This window comes from Corvus hawaiiensis, chromosome 26 (assembly GCF_020740725.1).
Source record: "Corvus hawaiiensis isolate bCorHaw1 chromosome 26, bCorHaw1.pri.cur, whole genome shotgun sequence".
Taxonomy (NCBI): Eukaryota; Metazoa; Chordata; class Aves; order Passeriformes; family Corvidae; genus Corvus; species Corvus hawaiiensis.
In genome coordinates this window covers 26511943-26518883 of record NC_063238.1, presented here as the reverse complement: position 1 = coordinate 26518883, position 6941 = coordinate 26511943, and positions in this window count along the sequence as shown.

The following is a 6941-nucleotide window of genomic DNA, read 5'->3' as shown; positions in this document are numbered from 1 at the left end:
ATCAGATAAGTGTTTGAGAATGTAAATAAGAGGTGAAATTCCAACATCATTAGACATACTTAAAGGATGCACTTTTGAAATTATGAAATTTGGTTGCTTAAATTCAGTTGATGGAAATTTTTCTATTAAAAATCTATGGACCATGCATTTGATGAATACGTTTTTTAAAAGAATACGTAATATTGATTTTTATCTGTGACTATTCAATTTATGCTAAAATTATCAAAACCCCCAAAATGATATCTAAATAACAAAATATTTCCTAGTATGTGAGTTCAGGCAAAGCTGATATACTGAAATATATTTTGGTTCAGAATTTTAACTAATTTCAGAAGCTTTAATTCTGTTGCCAATTCTTCTGCTAAGTCATGTTTCATTCCTTGTGTATCCCAATGTCTTGGGATAAAGAACAGAAAAACTCTCCCTCATCCAGTGCTCTGATTCCTTACAAGAACTCTGATCATTTTACTTACTCATCTGTCCCCACCATCACTTGCCCTAGACTCACTAGAGCAATTTACCATAACTTTAAGATAATTCATTATGACAACTTCTGGGGTGAATCCACAAAGGGTAAGGCTGAGGTCTGCAACATTTGACTCATAGGCATTTTACTGACATCTTCACAGTGAGAAACAATTGACCAGCATTTTGAAAAACTCTGTTTTGGACACTGAATGTGTTTGTGGTACTGGAGTAGTACTGCAGACACTTGGAGGTGAGCAGGACTAAATAATTAATGCAGCTATTTTCAATATCCAGCTGACTTGTTCAGGGTCAGCTTGGCAGCTATGTCCTGTTGGAGACACGGAAATATGGCTCTTTCTCGAGCTGTCAGTTCACTGAAGAGCCAAGAATTAATAGGATTTCAATAATGAAGTTATTGATATAAATATGAATATTAATGTCATACTACTAATTTGCCTGCATTTATTCTTATTTATTCTTTGAGTGTAAGACATAGAGTAAAAAAGCTCTGCTATTCATTCAGTGGATTAGCATCAGCAGTGCTGGCATGTAATTTTTTCTTCAGCATAAAGTTCCTTCTTATAAAAATGAAATTTCAAAGATGGAAATGATTCCTTAATTTGATGTCAATTCTGGGAGAATGAATTCAGTCATAAAAGGTGAAAATTAGGAAAACTTCACATGGGGAAGGCATTTCAGTCTTTAATTTTCAAGAATTTGCATTATGAAAATTGCAATTATTTAAAAATTGTATCCCAAAGATAAAGCCAGTGTGTTTAATTTTGTCTCAAACAGTTTATTTTTCCCATTCTACACAATATATCTCAGGATCTGAGGGTTGTTTTACATGGAAGAAACAAATTTTCAAAAATATTTTCTGTGTGTTTTTTAACATTATTTCCTCTATATCTTTATCTTACATAGACAAAAAAGAAAAAAATTTCTGATGTTTGACTTCCAGACAAATATATAGGAATTTTAAATACTTATATTGATATGTATGTCCTTGCAGTGTCTCACACAAATTCTTGTTAAGTTCCCAGTGCTACTGTTTTTGACACAGAAATTTCCTCCCTAGCATTGACCTAATTCTGCAAGAGAGGGAGTAACCTTTGTATTGTGATGACAGCACCGATTCACTTGAAAAGTCTTTACATAGACACCAGACAGTGTCCCTGAGTGTGGTAAATTGATGAATAAGAAGCAAAAATGTGGGGGTGTAGACCTCAAATTCATTCTTCTGTTTCCCAGTGAATATTTAGTAAGGAAAGAGTGCATCCAATTCCTCCTCTTTCAAGGCTTTGGAAAAGAATTTTCAAGCAATGTATTCTGGTTTACAGAAATAACCCTCTCCAAGAATAATCTCTGAGGGCTCCATTAAACAACAAACAGTTCCTAAGATCTCTGACCAGAAGCCAAGGAGAGGCCACAAGTGACACAGAGACTGGCTCTGTACACAGACAGCTGATTTGGCAAGGCAATAACCAACATACTGAAGAAGGCCTCTTGGTTTACTTTAAATCTTGCTCAGTGCTGAAACTGCAAGAGTTGTAAACAGGTTGGTATAAGTAAAAGCATTTCAAATGGTCTCTTTCTTGTCTTGGAGCCACTGGCTAAACAGGGATAATTACTTGAACTGGTTGAGGTAACCACTGCTTTGGTGAAAAAAAGCATTTTATTGCAGTGTCACAGCAGCTCTTTGTTACATTTGTTGCTATGAAAGTTGTCTCAAAAGAGACAGTGTGATTATTTTTGTACTTAAACCTTTTTTTTTCCCCTAGGGAAATCTTCCTTTAACTGGAAGGCATATGACCCATGGTGTTCTTTGTGTTTATTTTTTTCCCCATTTTTGCTTTTTTCTCTGTACATCCCCAAACAGCTTTCTGGCTGACCTATGTGCCTATTGGCTGACATCAGCTGGGAGAGCTGAAGTGTCCTGAGAATATCCTCATCATTACGACCAAGAAGTTCAACTGATGCAAGAGCCAAATAATTTTTGGACACTCAAGTGCAGATTGATTAAATTATATTAATAAAGTTAGAAGAACTTATTTGCATCTTTACCAAAAATGCAGACAGAATATAACAAGAATAATTTGAAGAGTCACTAGAAAAAAATCACATAAATTTTTAATTAAATTCTATCATCATTATTACTTTATTATATTATAGCATCATCTCCAGATTTTTCATGTACTGATCTCCTTTTAATAAAAGGCTGTAATAGAGTAAATAGAGAATCAGTAAGACACTTGCCATGTCAAATTCAGCACAAGCGAAGGACTGACACTGACTAGGCAGCAAGTCTAAGCTTTCTCAAAAATCTTTACAGTTTTGAAGGGATTTTTAAGATTTTATAAAAAGACATTAATTTTTAAAGCCCTAAAATTAAAAATTTAAAAAAAAAATGTTTAGAAACAATGTAATAGAGTATCTGGAAATGATCTGGAATGTAGAGACAATCACCAAGAATCACATTTGGGGGAACTGGGTGCATGATGCAGGAGTTGGGGCAGCTCCATTGGCATCACTGGAGTTACACTAACTTAAAAGGACAGTTTACATCTGGGATCTACTTTAAAGACTTTGCACTCTGCTAAATTACGTGAAAACAACTGGAGTCAGTGCCAATACCAACATGCTTCAATACCTGTGGTATATAAAACTGCATGCAGATTGCTTGGGACAAAGTACATCTCATGGTTTGCCATTTTCAAACAAGTCATATATTGGTAAGTTGAAGACAAAAATATCACCGAAAGACTGTCCTAGTCCTTAGCACTTTGCAAATCAGATCATTGTGACAGCAAGAAAAGATAATCAGGTCTTCAAGTGCACCCTGCTCCCCACCCACACCCTCTCCCTTGCTATTGTCTCTGATGGGCCATATGATTTGTACGAAGATCAGACCACCAGGCAGGAATTGCATGAGAAAGTGTCTGGATTTCTTGCATAATGAATGCATTCCAGAGTTAGGGGAGTGATGATTGGATTGACTTTGGTACAAATAGGCTTGAAAAGGGGTGTAAAATTCTGCTGGAGACTGGGCCAACTGGGCAAACTGGTCTCTCTCCTAAGGTTTCAGGCAGGTTCCGGGTAGACTGTCCCTTGGCAGGGAGGCCTGCTGGGTACATGCATCCCAAAGACAGGGAACACTCACTTTTGGAGAGGCATGTGAAAATGCTAAGATCCGGTCGCACACAGAGATAAAATTGTAAAGTAGCTATGGTTGTGCTTTGTTGCTTTCCAGTTGTTCATTCTGTAATGCCAAAGACTGTAAACCTGTGTATTTCTAGCTAAACCTGCTTATCGTAACCCTTTAGACCTGCTTATATTATATACTGCACTGACAATATTTAGATACTGTATTAGCAGTAAATATAATCATAGTCATCCACATAATCAGTGGTATTTCTTTCTCGTGGCTGACTGAGAGTCTTCTCTTTACTACTTTGCTACAGTCATTATTACTCCTCTGATAAAAAGCAATTTTCTTCTTGCTGTTAAGTACTGTAGAAAATGAATTCTCCTCAAGACTGTGGTTCTCAAAGGTTGCATGGCCTTACAAGAAGACACATCACCACAGAAAAATGAAATCTCATCTAAAATGGCTAATTCTCAAGAGTTATTTTAAGATCAATCAAAAAAGATTCCTAGAAGAAATGTCTTACTTTCTGATAAACTGTGAGTGTATCAGGAAGGACTTGATGCAGTTGCCCAAACAAAGGCTCCTGGCGCTGTTTGAAATGTCCAAAGGTAGCTGACAAGGTGTCACTGGTGAAGAGGAGACAGGTCCTACCAGAGAAGTCTGTTGTTGTGGAACAGCAGTTGGAAGCTAGGTGGTCTGTGTGATTTACGTCCTTCTTTTAGGCAGCTGAAAGGAGGATGAATGCTAACAAATTTATTATTATTAAGGCATCAGGATATAGAAAAGCTCTAAAAAATGAACATGTATTTTGATATCTCTATCTCTGAAATGAAGACCCTAACTCATCCTAGAATTAATACTTTATAATCAGTTGAAGTTAAAAATAACTTTGGGGTACTAGAGCAATTTCTCCATGACAAAAATGGAAGTCAAAAGTTCTGGGAAATTCTTTTATTAAATTGAAAAAAAAATAATATAAACATCTCAGTTTCAGTAAACTCTTGGGAACAAGTTTTAGAAACAAATCAATAAGACACTAGCTAGATAATTGATGAATCTGAATTTTCTTTGGATTTGAGTGACCTACTTTGTAGATATTTAGCTGACAAAGTGCTGAGAAATATGGTAGATGATTTATGACTGATAATGTTCCTATATTTTAGGGTTTGCAAGAAATGCTTGCTACTATCTCCCACCGGCTTTGGGATAGCATCCGGTCTTCTCTGATTCAACGCCAACAATGATAACTCATTTCTTCACCATGTTCCATTTTGGTTACAGCAATGCAATTTACTGAAACTGGAAAGCATCAGCCCTGGGAAAGCTGCAGCTGGTACAGATGCAGGAGAAGTTCTCTTCCTCGGTCTGATCAGTTACAAACCCCTTTGATTTGCACTTGCAGCCCACACACCATCTAAATTGGTCTCCAGAGATTAACTCCATCTTCTCATCAGTTAAATAAAATCCTGTGGGTCTGTGTGATGCCTGTTTAGGACACTGGGTTAAGGCCATGCTATTGGTGAGATGAACTCAGGCCTAAGTGAGACTGTGGTTTCTCTGCCATTTTGCTTCATGGGAGGCACACCTCAGTCCCTTTCCTGGACTTCGTTCCTTGCCTAGAAAATTACTGTATTAAAAGTCATTTTACTATTTGGGAAGCCAAAATAAAAGAAGTGGATTTTTATCAAAATGAAATACAGTAATATTTGTTTCACTGCTTATGGGATGGAGGGAATTCCTGGGTGTGGAGGCAAGTACAGTGTCATAGGGTTAGCAAGCATAGTCCTGGAAGGGATGCCCTTGCTAAGGGGTGCTTACAGCTTCCCCTGGGACCTGATAGAACCTATCAGCGGCCAGTTTGAATATGGACAATTCTTTAAGCCACTTAAAGTTGTGACTGCCTCTGTGATACACACTTAAGAATAGACAAACCCCCCCCAAGCTCTCTCTCGTTTCCGGCGCTGGGACAGGTGGCTGCAGGCCCCGTGTGGGGGCCAGTGGGCCCGGCCAGGCCCTGCTTGGGCCAGGCCGGGCCGGGCCACGGCTCCAGGATGACCCCCCCAGCAGGGCTGTGGGCAGCCAGAGCGGCTCGGAATCCCCCCCACCACTGCGGCCAAGATTTCCAAGATTTCAGCAAAGCAGCACCGCTGTCCGGCAGAGGTCAGGTGACCAACAGCGATAAGCCACATTCCAGCTGCAAGGCCGAGGTGAGATTAACTCTTTTATTGCTGTGAAGAGCTGAAAACCTGAGGGGAGAGAAAGAGGAGATGCTTAAAGCTGAAATTCTGTTGTGAAGCTATGATATACCAGAGTATCCCATTGTAATTTCATGAAGATACGGGGGGTGGAGTGTTCAACTCGTAAGCAAAAGCACCTGCGCTGAGATAGGCAGATGCTGACGCAGCTGTAATTTCATGAGAAGTTTGGACAGGGAGAGATGGAAGCGATGAGGACTTTTGCTCCAAACGGGAAAGGAGAAACCTCAGTTCTTAGAGATGCTCCCAGAGATAGTCCTAAAGATGAAGATGAGGAAGACCCTTTGCTCCCAGGGAAGGAGAAGGGCCTCTGTTCTTAGAGATGAAATGCTCCCAGAGATGGGTGAAGAGAACTTTTGTTTCTGAACGGCTCAACCTTAAAACTGTACCCCAAAAACTTCAAGAGTGGACCCTCGAAAGCAGTTGTGGGAAAAGCTGCAAGTTGGGGGAAGGGACTCACATGCAGGCAGAGAGACTCCTCTTCCTAAATGGACTGAACAATATTTGGAAGTGGGCGGCTGTCTCATTGTGATAATGTTTTCATATCACGAGCAAGAAGAGACTTCTCTTTCTAAATGGACTGAACAAGGTTATTATGGAAGTGGTAAACAGACTGAACATCTTAAGGGTTGTCTTTTTACATTGTCAGTGGGAGAAGGGAGGAAGGTGGGGGGAGGAGGAGAGTTCTGAAGCTATGGTATAATTTTTTTTCCCCCTCTTTTAGGTCTGTTAATAAACTTCTTTATATTCTTTCAAGTTTGGTGCCTGCTTTGCGTTTCTCCTAATTCTTATCTCACAGAAGATAAACAGTAATGAGTATTTTGGACCAAACCACTACATACAGATACTGAATTTGTTGGCTTATATAAATGATCAGGTGTCCATCTATAACAAGTACAAAAAATTATTGTAACATATCTTACTGCTAATTCCCCTGGGTTTCTTTTAGATACTGCTAAGCCTTTGAGTTACACTATAGATTAGAGTTACATCTAAATGTAGAGTTTGATAGAACTTTAATTGAAAGCCTTCAGGAATATATTGATGGAGTTTTGCATATACTTGTGATA